This window comes from Arachis hypogaea, chromosome 3 (assembly GCF_003086295.3).
Source record: "Arachis hypogaea cultivar Tifrunner chromosome 3, arahy.Tifrunner.gnm2.J5K5, whole genome shotgun sequence".
Classification (NCBI taxonomy): domain Eukaryota; kingdom Viridiplantae; phylum Streptophyta; class Magnoliopsida; order Fabales; family Fabaceae; genus Arachis; species Arachis hypogaea.
The window spans coordinates 93,578,878-93,599,810 of record NC_092038.1 but is presented as its reverse complement, the minus strand read 5'-3'; the positions used below and the strand labels follow the sequence as shown (position 1 = coordinate 93,599,810).

General features: G+C 37.0%; 1 long non-coding RNA gene across 1 annotated transcript; it reads right to left on the bottom strand.

The window, feature by feature from the left end:
• Positions 1–936: 936 nt before the first annotated feature.
• LOC114927523 (uncharacterized) lies at positions 937–8,842 on the bottom strand. The gene is made up of 8 exons (XR_003818014.2): positions 8,568–8,842; positions 8,121–8,222; positions 6,862–6,989; positions 6,395–6,481; positions 2,249–2,341; positions 2,061–2,167; positions 1,566–1,976; positions 937–1,092 (listed from the first exon to the last, which is right to left on the bottom strand). It is a non-coding gene; the product is annotated as an uncharacterized lncRNA (long non-coding RNA).
• Positions 8,843–20,933: the final 12,091 nt, after the last annotated feature.

Genomic DNA, 20,933 nt, shown 5'->3' with positions numbered 1-20,933 from the left:
CCAATGAGATATGATCTAAATTTATCAAAAGCAAAAACTATGGCCAAAAGTTCTTTCTCTGTGGTGGTATAGTTCCTTTGATTCTCATTAAGGACCTTGCTAGCATAGTAGATTACATGTACTAGCTTGTCTTTCCTCTGTCTTAGAACAGCACCAACAGCAAAATCAGATGCATCACACATTAGTTCCACTACAAGAAAAACACCCATTCAGGTACACTTGAAAAGTGTAGCCAAAAGTGAAAAAAAATGATGCCTTAGGCTACGGCTACGCTTTTTGGGGTGATTCCTATTCGGCCGTTGCCTATTCTCAAAGGCTACGCTTTTCTGCACCAAGGGCTACGCTTTTGGCATTTGGGAATAGGCTACGCTTTTCAAGTGATGCTGTCCATGACCAAAGGCTATGCTTTTCAGCTTTCATTCTTCCAGAATAGGCTACGCTTTTCAACGCTACTGCATCACTTGTAAAGCGTAGCCACATTGTATACCATAGCTACTTTTTTTAAGCGTAGCCTTAGGTCCCTCTTTTTTTTTTATACTACAGCTACGGTATATAAGTGTAGCCTTAGGTCTCGTTTTTTTTTCTGCTACTGTATATAAGTGTAGCCTTAGGTCTCATTTTTTTTTTTGTATACTATAGCAACTGTACATATAAGTGTAACCTTAGGTCTTTTTATTTTCTATATATATATATATATATATATATATATATATAATTATCTAATAATTATTAATACAACATAATAGTTAATATGATTACATGTATAAATGAATTGAATATTACAAAATAAAAATAAATACATAATTATACTAAATAATTTCTTTATATAATAAAAATTGTCTCTAACCAAAATATATTTATAACATTGATCCAAAAGTACTAGAATGAAGTTAACTGTAAAAATTCATACAACTCAAACTAAAGTATGCATAGCCATATCAAAACCATAATATCACTTAGCCAATAAAAGTATCTTCTAATAAAAATCATTAGTCAACCATACATGTAAAGATTCTAAATAGCACTCTATCTTAGCCAATAAACCACAATAATAGTCAGCTTAATCTTCATTGTTTAATCTTCATTGTTACCCTGCATAATTATATAGAAAAATAGTTAAAAAAATATTCATAGTGACATTCGTAATTATAAGAATTAAATGGACACGTAGTCATAGTAAACCAAGAAAGCATATACTAAAAAAAATAACATGGTCACGGCAGAAGAGGTGAATTCAAGGAATTATGTATTATCTTGTTTCATTCAAACCATGAAAATCTACAGTTGTTTCTTTCTTCCATTTCCTTTAACACAATCCTGATATGTCCCTATAGCATTTTTCATGCACTAATTAACTAGACTTTCACACTTAAATTAGATATAGGGACAAATTCATATGTACCAAGTGCACAAAATCAAAAATACAACCACCAGAATTACACAAACAAATTTCAGCCATAGCAATACAACTTCAGTGTTAATAAAGCCAACAACCATTTTCAGCCATACCAATTAATGTAAATGCAAGTAAAAAACTATGGAACAAAGAATAGATAAGGACATACCACATCTAAGTTCAGAAAATGTGTTGATCCATGGCCGCTATTTGCATCAACAGGAGACTGTTGGGCATCTTGTAATAAAGCTTCTAGTTCTTCTGGCCTCATTCCAGGTTCCGATCGATGCAGTAATAACTTGATCATATTTCGCAACCCATTAATCTCTTCGTCTTGTTTTTGCTGTTTGGCCTCTTGTTTTTCCTGTTGGGCCTCCATGTGTCCAAGTTTATCCTTCAGACTAGACACTTCCTCTTTGTGCTGATTCTTGATTTCATTAATTTCAGCATGTTTTTTTAAATCAGTCTTTGTCACAGATCTTCCATACAACCTTACCCGACCTGGTTGTTCTTTCCCGAATAAGGCCTCAAATGCTTCCTCTTTTGTTTCACCAGCAGCTTGGCGGTGTTGGAAGTCTTCCTGCATAGAAAAAATATTTAAAATTGAGTTAGTTACGTATCCTAAATTTGAAATGTAATTATGAATGATTCAATAAACTCTTACAACAGCAGTTTATGTTTCCTCATCCACTTCTTTCTTCTTCTGATTGTTCGGGTAGCAATGAACATCTCAAACCTTTTTGGTTCCTCCATTGTTTCCTTTGTTGCTCGCTGCAAAATAAGATCATACTTCGATTTCTTCCGTCAATTTATGCAAATATAAATTCTAATAAATATAAATCTACTATTTACCATAGCCACTCGTACTCTTCCGAAATTGATTGGCCCCATGCGATGTGGAAACTTCACATTTTCCTTGTGTTGCTTGTTTCTTTGACTTATTGACTGGAAGTGAATAAAAAGTTAGCATACAGTTACTAAAACGTGCAGCATAATGAGTTAGAAGAATCTACTAGCAAGGCTGCATTATTAAGCTAAAGCACTGAACAATACCCAAAAGCAAGCATAAAAGATCTATTTATAATACATTGGAGCACCTGTTCAAAATTTTTCACAACTGTAAAAATTCACACTTCACATTATCAAGTAAATTTCAGGGACATCTCATCTCGTGTAAAATATGCTTACCCATTCAATCAATTAATTCTAGTGATCTATGTCAAGTTTAATTTCCTACATAGTAGCATTCTCATTGAACAAGTAATTATTACCCGGGTATCCCCTAAATCCTGTGAAATTTGAAAAATGAGTGGAGAACTTATAACATATGAATGGAACAAAACTACATAGCTATGAAGGCTTAAAGAACTTATAATTGTTTCCAGATTGAAGGCTTAAAGAATCAGGGTTGAGTTCACAAACTCTTAACTCACTCAAAAGTTCATGAGTATCCAAATTTAGGTCCCCAACTCAAGAAACAGAACAGAACCCCACTTCCAAATCAGAAGCATCAGATGCAGAAAAATTATAAAAGTAAATTCAAGGGATTGTTATGTTCATATGGATCTTGCACATAAAAACACTGATGTGCTTGAGATGCTAGTATAAAAGGTTCATCCTGGAAGCATTTCTTATGGAAGTGAACAAATGTAAGACCATACTTATCTCTCCCAGCATCGTACCACTCACACCGAAATAAGACAACCTTAAAACGCCCAAAATAGTCTAACTCTACTATCTCAAACAACCTGCCATAATAAGCTACATTGTCTTGGATTGGACTTTGATCTTTAGCACTTGCAAAGCTTGAAGTTAAAGCAGTTAATGTGACACCACTGTTTTGTGTTTTTCTCCTTGCCTCACGTTCCACCGTGTGAAACCTGTATCCATTAATTACATATCCAGAAAATCTTCTTGCAACAGAGCTTGGACCTCGAGATAATTCTTTTAGCCAGAAAGGCACATTTGGATCCCTCGCACGAGTTTCAAACCACTGCGCGAACGTTTTGTTGTGAACTTTTGCTTTTCTCCATTTCGTTCCCTGCTGATTGTTAACCTCTTCCTCATGCTCTCTATAATTAATAATAGATAGGTTTGATCTAAAAATATGGGTGAACTTGATCAGAATAAAAAAAAGTTTAATTAAGTTACCTAACATAATCTGCCACTTCTTCACAATTGTGTAATACATACACATGGGCTTGAGCAATTGATCTGTCATCTAGATTAATTGGTTCTCCATTTCCCACACCTAACGAACGACCTTTGTTAGAAAATAACTTTGATGGCACAACTTCGTCTTCGTTAGGATCATCATCATTCCGAGGCCGCTTATTAAGTCTTGTTTGCACACCTCCATGCAAGTATCTTGAGCAGAAAGTTAAGCACTCCTCAGCCAGATATGCCTCTGCAATAGAACCTTCGGGCCGACTTCTGTTGCGAACATATGACTTTAATGTACACATGTACCTTTCCGGAGGATACATCCAACGAAACTGCACCGGACCTCCCAATCTTACCTCATTTGCTAAATGAATGGGAAGATGAACCATTATGTCAAAAAAACTAGGGGGAAAGATCCTCTCAAGCTGGCATAATGTTTCCACAATCTCTAACTCCAGTAAATCTATCTCTTCCAGTGTGATGAACTTTTTGCACAAGCGACGAAAAAAGGAACTTAGTCGAATCAACGGAATGGCCACATGATCAGGAAGGATGCTTTTAATCGGTATTGGTAGTAAATAGTGAAGCATAAAGTGAGCATCGTGGGTCTTATACCCAGAAACTTTTCTTTCTCCTAGATGTACACAGCGTGATATATTCGAAGCACTGCCATCGGGTAGCTTTATTGTCTTCAAAACACCACAAAAAACTGACTTCTCTGCAGTAGTCATAGAAAAGCATGCCTTTGCCAACTTTGTTCTCTTGCCATTATTCACCTCCTTTGGTTGAAGATTTTTCCAGATACCCAAATCTTTTAAGTCATATCGAGCATTCAAATGGTCCTTTGTCTTGCCTGGGATATCCAAGAGAGTTCCAATTACACTGTCAAGTATATTCTTCTCTATGTGCATGACATCTAAGTTGTGACGTAGTGGGTTCTTGTGCCAGTAAGGCAATTCAAAAAAAATTGATATTTTTTTCCAATTCCATGGGAAACTATTTGATGTACTTTGCTTCTTTCCAAAGACATTCTCAGCATTTTGTAGCATCTCAAAAATTTCGGGTCCTTCTATAATAGGTGGAGGGGGTCTTAATTCCTGCTTCCCATTAAAAGACCTTGTATTGGTTCTCCATGGATGATCCATGGGTAAAAAGACTCGATGGTCCATATAAACTGTCTTTCGACTGTGTTTTAGTTGTAAGCTACTGGTATTTTTGTTGCAACAAGGGCAAGCCAACTTTCCCTTTGTACTCCACCAGACAACATAGCATAAGCAGGAAAATCGTTGATTGTCCACAAAAGAGCTACCCGCATTTGAAAGGTCTCATTCTTTGACGCATCATAGGTTTCAACCCCTTTTTCCCACAACAACTTCAAGTCTTCTATCAATGGTTGTAGATACACATCAATGTCTTTACCAGGTGATTGTGGCCCAGGAATAAGCAAAGAAAGCATACAATATTCGGGTTTCATGCACATCCACGGAGGCAAGTTGTATACCATCAGCATCACGGGCCACGTGCTCCATGAAATGTTCATGCTACGAAATGGGTTGAACCCATCACTTGACAATCCTAGTCTAATATTGCGAGATTCTTTTGCAAATTCTTCATCCATTTCATCAAGATTCTTCCATGCCAAGCCATCAGCAGGATGCTTTAACGTCCCATATTTTACGCGCTCCTCATCATGCCACCTCAGACTAGCTGCCGTCTTTGAGCACATAAATAATCTCTGAAGTCTTGGAATTATAGGAAAGTATCTCAGAGTATTTGCAGGAATAGGACGACCTTTCTTGTCAGGTTGGTTCTCGCTATTATCACTGGAATTTGCAGTATATCGAGAAGTTCCACACACACGACATTGTTTTTCATCCTTTAGTTCTTTTCTATACAGGAGGCAATCATTAGGACAAGCATCAATTTTTTTATAATCTAGACCTAAATCTCTTATCATAGACTTTGTCTTATGGAAAGATGAAGGTATGTTAATGTCAGGCATTGCCTCTTTCAATAGCTCAAGAAGTGAAGTGAAGGAGGCATTGCTCCAACCGTGCAAACACTTTAACAAGTACAGACGGATGGTAAAAGATAATGTAGAAAATTTCTTGCAACCCGGGTATAACTCTTGACTTGCCCCATCTATTAAATTGTAAAACTTTTTAGCCTCTTCATTTTGACCTACAGTAACACCCTCAGCATGAGATACATCTCCAAATGCATCATTAAGCAGTCCTTCGATGTCATCGCGTGCACCTTCTTCATCATCCGTGTCATCGTCAACCGCCATCGGGATTGCCCATTCGCCATGATTAATCCATGTTCTATATCCCTTAACAAATCCGTCGGCTACTAAATGGTCGAATACCACATCTCTTCTATACCAATTAATGTTACAACACCTCTTACAAGGACATTGAATTTGTCGTCCGTCCGGTTCTCCCTCAGAGTATGCAAAGTCTAAAAAACTAATAACACCATTGATATACTCTTCGCTATACCTCGGTAGATCCATCCAATCCTTTGGCATATCACAAAACCTAATCGATAATTATTAAATTTTTTAGGCGAAAAATTTATAAGGTTTCACAAAGTGAAGATTAGAAGAATAGAGGAGGCAGGGTGTTATTCGCTACAAAGGGAATGGGCAATGAAAAGGACATTCAAAGCCTTGTAATTAGATTGGGAAATAGTTCATAGTCTTAGAAGTAATTCTCTAGAAACCCATTGAGGTAAAACAAATAAAGAGAAACATAGAATTTATAGCACACATATAATAAGTTAAATTGCAACTTCAAAACTAACAAATCAAAAGAATTAAAGTATGCATTGTACCTTGCCATGACACGATCAACGTTTTGACAAAATCTTCTTGGAAGACCTTAACCAAAAACTTTCGCCTTCAACCTTAACCACGAATAACTGTAACAATTACAGACAAAAAAAATTGTAATTGCCATATCCAACAAAAACTTCACGTACTCTTTGTCCTATCATTTTTATAAAGATTCAATCACCTAAGATAGGGTTCTTAGTCAATTTCCATCCAGCTGTGAACAGATATGCCTACCATATTTAAATTTGTACCCAAATAGTATTATACATTGAATACTCTCATGTTAATATCTTTGTATAAACTAGCATTATAAATTGATACGATTATGTTAAGTATTCACTAAAATTAGCCACTAAAATTAATGGTCAGTATAAAATATATGTTAAAATTTAAGTTTTAAATCTTAATTTAAAAAAGATAAAATTAAAAATAAATTATTTTTTATATTTTTTAAAATGAAACGTACCTTTGTGGGTGCTGGGTGAAGAGAAATTCTTGCTCTTGTTATAACTCCAAATTGTCCTAAGCCTCCAAGAACCGCGTGAAATAACTCTGAATTCTTTTGCTTAGAACATGTTATTAAATCTCCCTTTCCTAAAAAGAAACCACACAAATTCATTAATTAATTAAATAATATGGAAAAACTTGAACTCATAATCATGTAATTCTAGTATCACTAACATGAAATTCGGAAAGTAATTGATAGTGTTTGAGCTAAGAACAGAATTTGAACTCATGAGAAAGAATTCAAATATTTGACAGAAAGGAAAAGATTATGAAAAAGAAAGTATTAGAAAACTGTATTGGATATTCATTGTTATCTATCACACAAGTATATAGAAGAGCTATTTATATATACTCCTCAAGTTAACAAAAATAACAAAAAGTAGTTTCTAATAATAGATAACTACTCTAACTATTATAACTAGCTCTGTTCACTGATACTTTAATTTCTTTACATTTTGGACATTGGTTCTAATTTAGTACTAGTTATTTTATATTGACATGCATGGAAAATAATGATAATGCAGGTTCAGAATCTTATAGAGAGATGCTTGCTATTTCATATGAGTCAAGATCAGTGCATAAAGGCACTAGCTGAACATGCAGGAATCAAGCCACTTGTTACACTTACAGGTCCATATTATATAAACCTTATTATTATTAATGAGTTTTCAATTTCATCACTATTTATTTATTCGCATGTTGTGAAATTAAGTCTATGTTACAAATTTGTGCAGTGTGGAAAGAACTGCAAAAGGAGAATAAGAAATTCTTTAGGGACTATTTTCAAGTTACTACTCCAACCAGAAAGCCATTCTTTAGTAAGAGATTTGATCTAATTAAATAATCTCCCATTATATAAATTAAAAAAAAAATGTATAGAGATTTATATATACAGCTATGGAGACTATAACTGAGGTTTCTTAATTCTTATCATTATTAATAGTGATCTGAGAATTGGAAGATATATATAATGATCTGATGGTGATGAGTTGTCTAAATTTTATATTTCAGGCAGATATTGTAAAAGGGGACCAAGTTCAGCAAGAAGGAAAAACTGGAAATAATAATGTATAATTAATAATCACCGGATAATTATAATTAATCCAAAAGGGTATGAAGGAATACTTATTTATATATAGCTGATGATGATGAATGGTAAAAATTATCCGGTGATTATAGAATTTAGTAAATATTGGTAAACCACACAATTCAGCTCACCTTTCTTCTTTGTCTTCTACTTCTTCTCTACTCCTTGTCTTCTTTCATTCTTTACATTCTTCACACCATTTATGTTTCTGGCTAACCAAGAAATCGTTCAAACTGCAAGAACTCTGTTAGAAACAGGAAGCTGAAAATAGGAAGCTAAAAACAGAAAAATGGAAGCCAACTTATTCATTGAGAAATCACAGAAACAAAAGCGTATTAACGCTGCATTTGGATTCAGTCTCAGAAACAAAAATACAGAGAAAATAGACAAGCTGTATATTAAATCACAGTTCACAAACCCTAAAATACCACACATCTTCATCAACAACAGCATGCATGTTATCAAATTACAGTTCACAAACCCATATTTCAGAGATTAAAAGCCCCAAATTAAAACCCCTAAAATAGGAACCCTAAGCCACTGATCAATTTCAGAAGCAAATAGAAATCAATACATACCTATTCAATGATGTGAGCACAGCGAAGATGATGATGAGAAGTACGGAGATGACGATGGTGAGAGCAGCGCAGCGACGATGGTGAGGGCTGCACAGCGATGATGGTGAGGGCGGCACAGCTTCGATCAGTGCAAGCGATGGCGAAGAGGAGTGACGACGGTCAATGTGGATACGTGCAGGTGAGTCGTGAGTGGGAGGCGACGACTCTCAATGGCGAGAGTGAGAGGGTTTTACGAGGATGAAGGTGAGTGAGCTATTGAAGGTGACTGAGACTCAAGAAGTTTGCTAAGAGGCAAAGAAATTTTATCTATGTATAATTAGGATACGTAATATATCTGTATTTTGGGGAGGAAAAAATGCAAATAAATCTGTATATCTTCTTAAGTTTTTTTAATTATGTATATATAATTAAGCACGTTTTATTTCAAAATAATTGCTAACTTGTATAAAGTGATGCATTAAAAAATAGTTAAGTAATTCATTGTCAGATACACTAATTAAAGTGAAATTAGTTAAGTTTTAGAGTGTATGTAATTCATCCTATACAATTTTTCTTTTTAAAAAGTGAAATTCAATACTGTCAAAATGTTTAAATGTGCATTATATTGTTTTGATTAACATTTTATATTTTTTTTAAAAATGTTGATAATCAACTTTTATATTAAAAAATCCAAGAAGTTGAATCTTATAATTTTTTAAAAGAAATCTTTAAGTGTTAAGGTCATCACTCATCAGTTTGCTTTCAGGAAAAAAAGGAAAAAAATTACTAAGTGTTAAGTTTTTGGCTCTAGATACATTAGGCATCACTTTTTAAGTGCACCCAAAACTTAAAAAATAGGCTACCCTTTAAAAGCGTCTCCTTTGATACGAAAAGTGAACCTATAGATATCAACCTACGGCTACGCTTTATAAGTGATTTCTATAATACCTAAGGCTACGCTTTTTAAATGATGCCGCATTTGTGTATCCTTTTCTCTTATAAAAAAGCAACACAGGAAAAAGCGTAGCCTATTCTATGAATAGGCTACGCTTTTCAAATGTAGCCTAAAAAAAGTGTGGCTGAATGGGTATTTTTCTTGTAGTGTTCAAAGGGAAGATCCCAACTTGGTGGTGCTATAATAGGTGCAGAGGACAGTCTTTTTTTGAGTTCATCAAAGGCTACCATGCATTCTCTATAAAAAACAAAAGGAGTATTTGAGACAAGTAGATTGCTAAGGGGTTTTGCAATCTTTGAAAAATCTTTAATAAACCTCCTATAGAACCCAGCATGTCCTAAAAAGCTTCTGATTGCTTTGACATTGCAAGGTGGAGGTAATCTTTCAATTACTTCCATTTTTGCTCTGTCTACTTCTATGCCATCTTTTGAAATCTTGTGACCAAGAACCACCCCTTCAGTCACCATAAAGTGGCACTTCTCCCAGTTTAAAACAAGGTTGGTTTCTTGACACCTTTTAAGCACAAGAGAAAGATGGTATAGAAAATCAGAATATAAGTCCCCGAAAATTGAGAAATCATCCATAAATACTTCTATGAACTTTTCAATCATATCCGAAAAAATGGAGAGCATGCACCTTTGGAATGTGGCAAATGCATTGCACAATCCAAAGGGCATCCTCCTATAAGCAAATACGCCATATGGACAAGTAAATGAACTTTTTTCCTGATCCTTGGGGTCTACAACAATCTGGTTGTAGCCCAAATACCTGTCCAAAAAATAGTAGTACTCATGTCCTGCCAATCTTTCAAGCATTTGGTCCATGAAGGGCAGGGGAAAGTGATCCTTTCGGGTGGTTTCGCTAAGTTTTTTGTAGTCAATGCACATACGCAATCCGGTCACCGTTCTTGTGGGTATCAATTCATTTTTCTCATTTACCACAATAGTGATCCATCCCTTTTTAGGGACTACTTGCACTAGGCTTACCCAAGGGCTGTCTGAGATGGGGTAGATCACCCCTGCTTGCCACAACTTCAACACTTCTTTCTGAACCACTTCATTCATAGTTGGGTTCAGCCTCCTTTGTTGCTGTCTTGAGGGTTTGGCATCCTCTTCAAGTTAGATTTTATGCATGCACATCGAAGGACTGATCCCTTTTAAATCTGAAAGTTTCCAGCCTATGGCATCCTTGTGTTGTCTTAGTACTTGGATAAGTTCCTCTTCTTGTTCCTTACTCAGACTTGAATTTATGATCACTGGGTAAGTGTTGTTAGCACCCAGATATGCATACTTCAAGCTGGGTGGTAAGGCTTTCAGCTCTAGTTTTGGTGATTCTGTATCTTTGTTGTCTGTGGTAGTTGGCATGATTGAGTTCCTTATGGTTGCTTGTGGTAATTTTCCATCTGATGCTTGCTCCAGCTCAATATTTTCTTCTCATTGTTCTTCTCCCGTAACTTCTTGAACTATCTGTTCTATGGTGTCTACCAGCATGCATTCTCCTATGGGTTCCTTGGGGCAACTCATTGCTTTGAAGACGTTGAAGACCATTTTTTCCTCATGCAATCTCAAGACTAATTCCCCTTTATGCACATCAATGATGGCTCCAGCAGTAGCTAGAAATGGTCTTCCTAGGATAATTGATGTGTTGGCTTCTTCTTCCATGTCTAGCACAACAAAATCAGCAGGGAAAATGAACTCTCCCACTTTCACTAGCAAGTCTTCCAACACCCCATGTGGAAACTTAAATGTTCTGTCAGCCAATTGGAGTGCCATTCTTGTTGGCTTGGCTTCCTTAATCTTCATCCTTCTCATCATGGTTAGGGACATAAGATTTATGCTAGCTCCTAAATCACACAAAGCTTTCTCAATAGTGATGTCCCTTATGATGCAGGGGATTTGAAAACTCCCTGGGTCTTTCAGCTTTTGAGGCAACTTCTTCTGTATGATGGCGCTGTATTCTTCAGTCAACACTATGGTTTCTTTTGCCTCCTAGTTCCTCTTTTTGGTTATAAGCTCCTTCAAGAACTTGGCATAGAGTGGCATTTGTTCTAATGCCTCAGCAAATGGTATGTTGATTTGGAGCCTCTTGAAGATCTCTAAGAACTTAGAGAACTGGCCATCCTTCCCATCTTTTTTCAATCTTTGTGGGTATGGTGCCTTTGGCACATAGGGCTTCAAAACTGATTTTGGTGAAGGTGAAACTGGGGTGTCCTCTTCATCCTCGTTTCCATGTTTTGGTGTAATCTCTTCATGATTATCTTTGCTTGGGGCTCCTTCCTCTACAACCTTCTCACTTCTTAGAGTTATGGCCTTGCATTCCCCTATTGGGTTTGCCATGATATCGCTGGGAAATGTGTGTGTGGAAAGTGGAATTTGCTTGGACTAAATTCCCACTTGTCCTTCCAACTTTGAGATTACTGCACCTTAATTTTTCAGATTTGACCTGTATTCCTCTTGATTAGCATCTATCCTTCTGTCAATTTGTGCTTGTCTGTCCATGAGGGAAGAGACTGCCCCTGAAATCTGGGATGATAGTTGTGCTATTGCGACCTCCATCCTCTCAAAGTTGCTCTTGATTTCGCATGGTTGCATAGTTGAGGATAGTGCATCTTGATTGAGGTTGTTGTGTATGGGTTGGTTGTTATGGTAGGCTATGTTTTGTGAGTTACGATAGGGTCTATGGTTCCCTGTTTGGTGGTTGGGGTTGTGGTTTTGTTGATTTGATGGATAAGGCTTGTTGTGGTCCTGGTTGTGGTTTTGTTGATTTCCCCATCCAAGGTTTGGGTGGTTCTTCCAACCTGGGTTGTATGTCTTAGAGTGTGGGTCATATGGTGTTCTGGATGAATTGTGCACATAATTGACTTATTCCCAGTCACCTTCAGATTCTGATGCATTCCCTTCATGTTGAGGAGTTTGGTCTTGAATAACAGAGGCTTGGTTGGCCTCCATCCTCTTGGTTAAGGCTGCTATTTGTGCTGCAATTGCCTTGTTCTGAGATAACAAAGTATCTATAGAGTTGAGTTCTAGCACTCCCTTCTTCTGAGTCCTTTCCGAGGCATAGAAATACTCATTTTCAGCTATAGTCTCAATGACATATATGGCCTCTTCAATGGTTTTCTTTTTGTTGAGTGAGCCTCCTGAAAAATGATCCACTGCCTTCTTTGCTTCATAGGATAGTCCCTCAAAAAATATATGTAGTTGTACCCATTCATTGAACATTTCTGATGGGCATCTTCTTGTCAGATCTTTGAATCTCTCCCAGGCCTCATAGAGTGTTTCTCCATCTTGTTGTCTGAAAGTTTCCACCTCAGCTCTCAGCCTGTTGATTCTTTGTGGAGGGTAAAATCTTGCAAGGAATCTATTCACGACCTCCTCCCATGTAGTTAGGCTATCCTTGGAGAATGATTCCAATCACTTTGCTGCCTTATCTCTGAGTGAGAAAGGGAACAAGAGTAGTTTGTAGATGTCAGGGTGTACCCCGTTGGACTTTATAATATCTCATATCCTCAGGAATTTGCTGAGATATTGATTAGGATCTTCTTGGGCACTTCCTCCATATGAGCAATTATTCTGAACAAGTGTGATGAGCTGAGGCTTCAGCTCAAAGTTATTGGCATGAATTGTTGGCTTTAGGATGCTGTTGCCACAATTCCCTGGATTTGGGTTGATGTAGGAGCCTAAGACTCTCCTTTCTTGCCCATCATGATTGACTGGGCCTCCTCTGGCATGGTTATGAACTTCTTCCTCATGATGATTCTCCATATTCTCCTCCATGTTTGTTTCAAAATACTCTTCCTCTTCCTCAGCACCAACGACTCTCTTTCCTCTTGCTTCCCTCCTTAATCTAAAGAAGGTTCTCTCAGGTTCAGAATCAAAGGAAGTTGAAGCTCCACTTCTCCTACTTGTCATACAACCAATCAAGACAAAAAGCAAGAAAGAAAGTGGGTGAATGAATTACTTTGTTATCGGAATATTTATAGCGTCTTTTATCTATAAGCCCGTTTATTCAGTTTTACAAAATTTGAACTTAAAAATTATATTTGAAAAAAATAGTCGTAAAACAAAAATTCTAGAAACAATAATCAATGCCATATATGATTGGTCATCTAATCGTGGTTATCTGGATGCTTTTTATGGAAGTTTTTTCATTACAAATATAAGAATATTTGTTAAAATAAATCATTATATTGATAGACTGTTAGTGTGAGTAGTGCAATTGATCAAACAGTTAGAAGGGTAAAAATGTGGATAATCAGAGAAGAAGGAAATAAAGCTCAAAATAAAAAAATTAAAAAAATTAAAATAACAAGGAAAATTAAATTGCTTAATCTAGCTCTCCAATCAATTTAATCACTGTCAAATTTAAGCCAATTCCCGGCAACGACGCCATAAAACTTGATGACTTCGGATTCACTATCCCTTTTAAAATTTTAGTGAATCAGTTCTTTTGGCAAGCGCACCAAAATTATTGCCAAGTAATAACCCACAGTAGAGTGGGATCGTATCCACAGAGATTGGCAAACCCAAGCAGTTTTAATTGATTGATGAATTAGTCAAGCGGATCAATAAGATTGTGAAGTGCAGAATTGTAAATGACATAAATGTAAATGATTAGAATGTAAAGGAAAGCAATAAAATGCATAAATGGAAATTGCTAAATGTAAAGTGCTAAATCATAAATAACTTGAATGTAAATGGGAATGGGGAACTGCTAAATGTAAAATTAAGCTATAAAGAAATGGATAGATAAGAATGGGGAATTTCATTGAGATTGGGAGATGTTGTCTCTTTGGATCAAATCTAGCTTAGATCTTCTTCAATCATGCAACTCATTGACCTCTTGGCAATCATGATTGATTGAGCCCCAATCCCTTGGTGACTCAATCTCTCATATCTTGATTAATAGCCAACTCTTTGGTCTAATTACTCATGAAGAGAGATATGATTGGTCCTTGATTATACCACACACCCTTGTAGGTCCAGGTAGAGGGGGGATTATATGTCACGTATCCCATCACCAAAACCCAGAATCTACTCAAATGTGAGAAGGGATTTCAAGCATGGTTTTATGTTTCCTTTCCCAAGGTTCCCATGAAACTCAATTGCATTCAACCTCTTTCCCAAGATGATTGAACACTAAGCATTAAGAACGAAATTCCTCCTAGAAAATCAAGAGAAGATGAAGAGAAGAAGAATTTTACTATTATCAATCCATCAAGTACAACAGAGCTCCCTCTCTCAATGAGAGGGAAGTTAGCTACTCATAGCTTAAAAAGTACTCAAAAGTGGAGTGTAAAAGTGGACCTAGAACTAACTGCTTAACCCCTCTTCAATACTCTTTGGTGTTATTTATACTACTCCTAGTGAAAATAATGAAATTACAAAAGTGAAAAAGGGAAAATTACATTTAGGAGGGAAAGAAAGCACTCAATAAATGTGACTCCTTAGCTGGCGTGTGGCTGGCGCTCCATCAGCGTGTCACATGCCCTTCAAAATGGCTTGGCGTGCCACACTCAATCCTTCAAGTGGCACGCTCGTCCCTTGTCAACCTTGGCGTACCACGCCTTTGAACTCAAGTGGCACGCTGGTGCACGAAAATTACTTCACACTATGTAATTCCGCACAACTAACTAGCAAGTGCACTGGGTTGTCCAAGTAATACCTTACGTGAGTAAGGGTCGAATCCTACGGAGATTGTTGGCTTGAAGCAAGCTATGGTTATCTTATTATTCTTAGTCAGGATACCAATAGGGTTCTTTAATTTCAATTGAAAAATGAATGAAAGGGCATAAAATAAATAATTGTTACACAATAATAGAGAATATGTTGGAATTTTGAAGATGCTTTGTCCTCTGAATTCCTACAACATAGTGCTTTCTCACTTTCATACATGGAAGGCTCCTTCCATGGCAAGCTATATGTAGGGCATCACCGTTGTCAATGGCTACTTCCCATCCTCTCAGTGAAAATAGTCCAAGTGCTCTGTCACAGCACGGCTAATCATCTGTCGGTTCTCGATCATGTCGGAATAAGATCCATTGATCCTTTTGCGTCTGTCACTATGCCCAACACTCGCGAGTTTGAAGCTCGTCACAGTCATCCAATCCCAGAATCCTACTCGGAATACCACAGACAAGGTTTAGACTTTCCGGATTCTCAAGAATGCTGCCAATGGATTCTAGTTTATACCACGAAGATTCTGATTAAGGAATCTAAGAGATACTCATTCAATCTAATGTAGAACAAAGGTGGTTGTTAGGCACACGTTCATGGTTTGAAGAAGGTGATGAGTGTCACGGATCATCACCTTCTTCTTAGTGAAGCGCGAATGAACATCTTAGATAGGAACAAGCGTGTTTGAATGGAAAACAGAAATAATTGCATTAATTCATCGAGACGCTGCAGAGCTCCTTACCCCCAACAATGGAGTTTAGAGACTCATGCCGTCAAAAGGTACAAAGTTCAGATCTAAAAATGTCATGAGATACAAAATAAGTCTCTAAAAGTTGTTTAAATACTAATCTAGTAACCTAGGTTTACAGAAAATGAGTAAACTAAGATGGATAGTGCAAAAATCCAATTCTGGGGCCCACTTGGTGTGTGCTGGGGCTGAGACTTATGCTTCTCACGTGCCTGGGCTGTTTCTAGAGTTAAACATCAGGTTGTAACCTGTTTCTGGCGTTTAACTCCAACTTGTAACCTATTTTTGACGTTCAACTCCAGAATGCAACATGGAACTGGCGTTGAACGCCAGTTTACGTCGTCTATCTTCGCACAAAGTATGGACTATTATATATTGCTGGAAAGACCTAGATGTCTACTTTCCAACACAGTTGAGAGCGCGCCAATTAGCAGATTTTTTCAGAATCCAACAACATCAATAGTCCTTTTTCAGCCTGAATCAGATTTTTGCTCAGCTCCCTCAATTTCATCCAGAAAATACCTAAAATCACAGAAAAACACAAAAACTCATAGTAAAGTCCAGAAATATGATTTTTGCCTAAAAACTAATAAAAATATATTAAAAACTAACTAAAACATACTAAAACCTACATGAAATTACCCCCAAAAAGCATATAAAATACCAGCTCATCACAACACCAAACTTAAACTGTTGCTTGTCCCCAAGAAACTAGTAAATAAAATAGGATAAAAAGAAATCAAAAAGAAATAATATCTCAGAGTTTTAAGTGAAGCTCAGATTCTAATTAGATGAGCGGGACTAGTAGCTTTTTGCTTCTGAACAGTTTTGGCATCTCACTTTATCCCTTGAAATTCAGAATGATTAGCATCCATAGGAACTCAGAGTTCAGATAGTATTATTGATTCTCCTAGTTTAGTATGTTGATTCTTGAACACAGTTATTTTATGAGTCTTGGTCGTGGCCCTAAGCACTTTGTTTTCCAGTATTACCACCGGATACATAAATGCCACAGATACATAACTGGGTGAACCTTTTCAGTTTGTGACTTAGCTTTGCTAAAGTCCCCAATTAGAGGTGTCCAGAGTTCTTAAGCACACTCTTTTTCTTTGGATCATGACTTTAACCACTCAGTCTCAAGCTTTTCACTTGGACCTGCATGCCACAAGCACAGGGTTAGGGACAGCTTGATTTAGCCGCTTAGGCCTGGATTTATTTCTTTGGGCCCTCCTATCCATTGATGCTCAAAACCTTGGATCTTTTTCACCCTTGCCTTTTGGTTTTAAGGGTTATTGGCTTTTCCTTTTTCTTTACCCAATGATTTTTTCTTTTTTTTTTCACTGCTTTTTCTTGCTTCAAGAATCAATTTCATGATTTTTCAGATCATCAATAATATTTCTCTTGTTCATCATTCTTTTAAGAGCCAACAATTTTAACATTCATGAAATTCAATATAAAAAATATGCACTGTTCAAGCATTCATTCAGAAGACAAAAAGTATTGCCACCACATATAATTAATTAGAATTTTCCTTATTAAGAACTCGAAAAAATTAAATTGCCTCTTTATTCTAAAAATCTACTATTTTATGCATGTTTGATGATGATGAGCAAACTACATTATAACTTGATTGGAAATAAAATTAAAATAGATATACTAATTACTACTACTCATATATAACTTCTAAGGTAAATTCCTATAAGAACAACTATCACAGAGTTAAAGCTAAGATTAGGACTCAGCAACCTTTATTTTGGGAGGTGGATGTTCCTCTAGTCTGTGGGGTGCTTGGTCCTTCAAGAGATAATTTTTGACGCTTCAGTTCCTTCAAGTCATGCCTTTGCTCTTCTTATTCCCTAAGCAATTTGCAAAGCATGCTATTTTGATTATTCTGTTCTTCTTTTATTTGGTCCATAGCTTCTTGCAACTTGGTAACAGATGCTTCAAGATGCTCCCAGTATTCAATTTGAGGGATTTCCAGGAGGAATTCTTGTGCTCTCCTCTTGATGGGGTCATCCTGCACTTGTTGTCTTTCCATTGATATTTTGGTGATTGGTCGCTCAACTGAGATATACTCAGTTATTCCCATCTTCACTCCAGCATCTTTACATAGCATAGAGATTAAGCTTGGATAAGCCAATTTGGTATCTTTGGAGTTCTTATTCACAATTATGTAAAGTTCACACGAAATCAACTGATGAACTTCCACTTCTCTTCCCAACATAATGCAGTGGATCATCACTACTCTTTTAATGGTGACTTCAGAGCGGTTGCTAGTGGGCAGTATAGAACGCCCAATGAAGTCCAGCCAGCCTCTGGCGATTGGTTTGAGATCTTCTCTCTTGAGTTGATTTGGGACGCCCTTGGTGCTAGTGGTCCACCTGGTTCTAGCGAGGCATATGTCCTTTAGAATCTTGTCCAGGCCCTTATTTGTTCTCATCATTCTCCTATTAAAGGAGTCTGGGTCATCTTTCAGCTGAGGTAGCTTAAAAATCTCCCTGATTTTGTCAGGGTGGATGTGAACAATCTTTCCTCTGACCAAGGTCCGATAGTCATAGAGGGCAGTTCCAGATATTCTCTGCCTGTCTGTTTGCCACAGATTGGCGTAGAATTCCTGAACGATATTTCTTCCCACCTTTGTTTCAAGATTAGCTAGGACTTCCCAGTTTCTGTTTTGAATTTGCTCTTGGATCTTCGGATATTCGTCTTCTTTCAGATCGAATTTAGCTTCCGGGATCACTGACCTTAGACCCATTACTTTGTAGTAATAGTCTGAATGTTCTTTGGTTAAGAACTTCCCTTGATTCCAAAGTGGTTTTGGAATACTCTCTTTCTTGCCTCTTGGAGTGGGTTATTTTCCTTTAGGAGCCATGATCTTAGTGGGTATGATTTAGTGATTACGGATAAACACACCAAACTTAGAGATTTGATTGTCCTCAAGCAAAAGAAAGGAAAGGAGATGGATAGAAGGAGAGCTAGTATCGAATGGTGGATGAGAGGAGGGAGGCCAAATGTGGATTTAAAGGGAGGGGGTGAGTTTTCGAAAATTTTGAAGAAAGATAAGATAGAAGATATGATTTGTAAAAGATAAATATGATAGGAAAAAGATATAATTTAAAATTAAAAAGTTGTGAAAGATATTTGAAAGAGATAAATCTGAATTTTTATTTTGAAAAAGATTTGAGATGAATTTGAAAAGATAATTGAGTTTTGAAAAAAAAATTTGAAACGAAGTTGGATGGGATTTGAAAAGGATTTGTGTTTATGAATTAAGATACATTTGATATTTTTGAAAAAGGGGTTTTAGAAATTAGGATTAAAATTTTTGGAATTGAAGGATGAGAGTTTGTAACATGTTTATGCAAGAAATCATGAATTGAAATATGAAAATTGGAAAAAATGTGAAGTAAAAATGAATTTATCTCCTCCCCACAATCCTGGCGTTAAACGCCCAAACGCTGCATGTTTTGGGCATTTAACGCCCACTTGTAGCCTCTCCTGGGCATTCAAATCCCAACTGTTGCTTCTGGCTGGCGTTGAACGCCAGGAATTCCTTTGTCACTAGGCATTTTTCTGAACGCCCAGGATGCCATAAATCTGGCGTTAAACGCCCAGAAGGTGCTTCTTTCTGGCGTTCAACGCCCAGAAGATGCTCCTTTATGGCGTTTAACGCCCATATCGCTATCCCTACTAGCGTTGAACGCCCAGTAGATGCTTCTTTTGGGCGTTGAACGCCATAAACAGCTTTTACTGGCTTTTTCACACCAGTGAGCTTCTTTTTGCTGTTTTATTCCTCTGAATCCTTCTGTAACTCTGTGAACTAAAGCAATTTGCTATTTTACCTTAAAGATAATTGACATGAACCTGTAAAAATCAATTAATTAATAAATAAGTTTTGTAAATGGCTGGGTTGCCTCCCAGCAAGCGCTTCTTTATTGTCTTTAGCTGTACTATTACTGAGCTTTAATCATGTCTCAGTTTTGAGCATTCTTGCTCAAAATTGCTTTCAAGATAATATTTGACTCTATGTCCATTAACAATGAACTTTTTGTTAGAACTATTATCCTGAAGCTCTACGTAACCATATGGTGACACACTTGTAATCACATATGGACCTCTCCACCGGGATTTCAATTTCCCGGGGAATAATCTGAGCCTAGAATTAAACAGTAGAACTTTCTGCCCTGGCTCAAAGACTCTGGATGACAACTTCTTATTATGCCATCTTTTTGCTTTCTCTTTGTAAATTTTTGCATTTTTGAAAGCATTGTGTCTGAATTCCTCTAGCTCATTTAACTGGAGCAATCGTTTTTCTCCAGCTAACTTGGCATCAAGATTTAGGAATCTGGTTGCCCAGTAGGCCTTATGTTCCAGTTCCACTGGCAAGTGACAGGCTTTTCCATACACAAGTTGGTATGGAGAGGTCCCTATAGGAGTCTTGAATGCTGTTCTGTATGCCCACAGAGCATCATCCAAGCTTCTTGCCCAATCCCTTCTACGGTTAATCACCGTCCATTCCAGGATTCTTTTAAGTTCTCTATTAGAGACTTTAGCTTGCCCATTTGTCTATGGATGATATGGAGTGGCCACCTTGTGGCTAACTTTATATCGAACCAAAGCAGAGTAAAGCTGTTCATTGCAGAAATGAGTGCCCCCATCACTGATTAGTACTCTAGGGATACCAAATCTGCTGAAGATGTGTTTTTGGAGGAATTTTAGCACTGTCTTAGTATCATTAGTGGGTGTTGCAATAGCTTCTACTCATTTGGATACATAATCCACTGCCACCAGAATATAAGTGTTTGAGTATGATGGTGAGAAAGGCCCATGAAGTCAATACCCCATACATCAAACAACTCAATCTCCAAGATCCCTTGTTGAGGCATGGCATAACTGTGAGGTAGATTGCCAGATCTTTGGCAACTATCACAACTAAGTACAAACACTCGGGAGTCTTTATAGAGAGTAGGCCAGTAGAAGCCACATTGGAGGACTCTTGTGGCTGTTCGCTC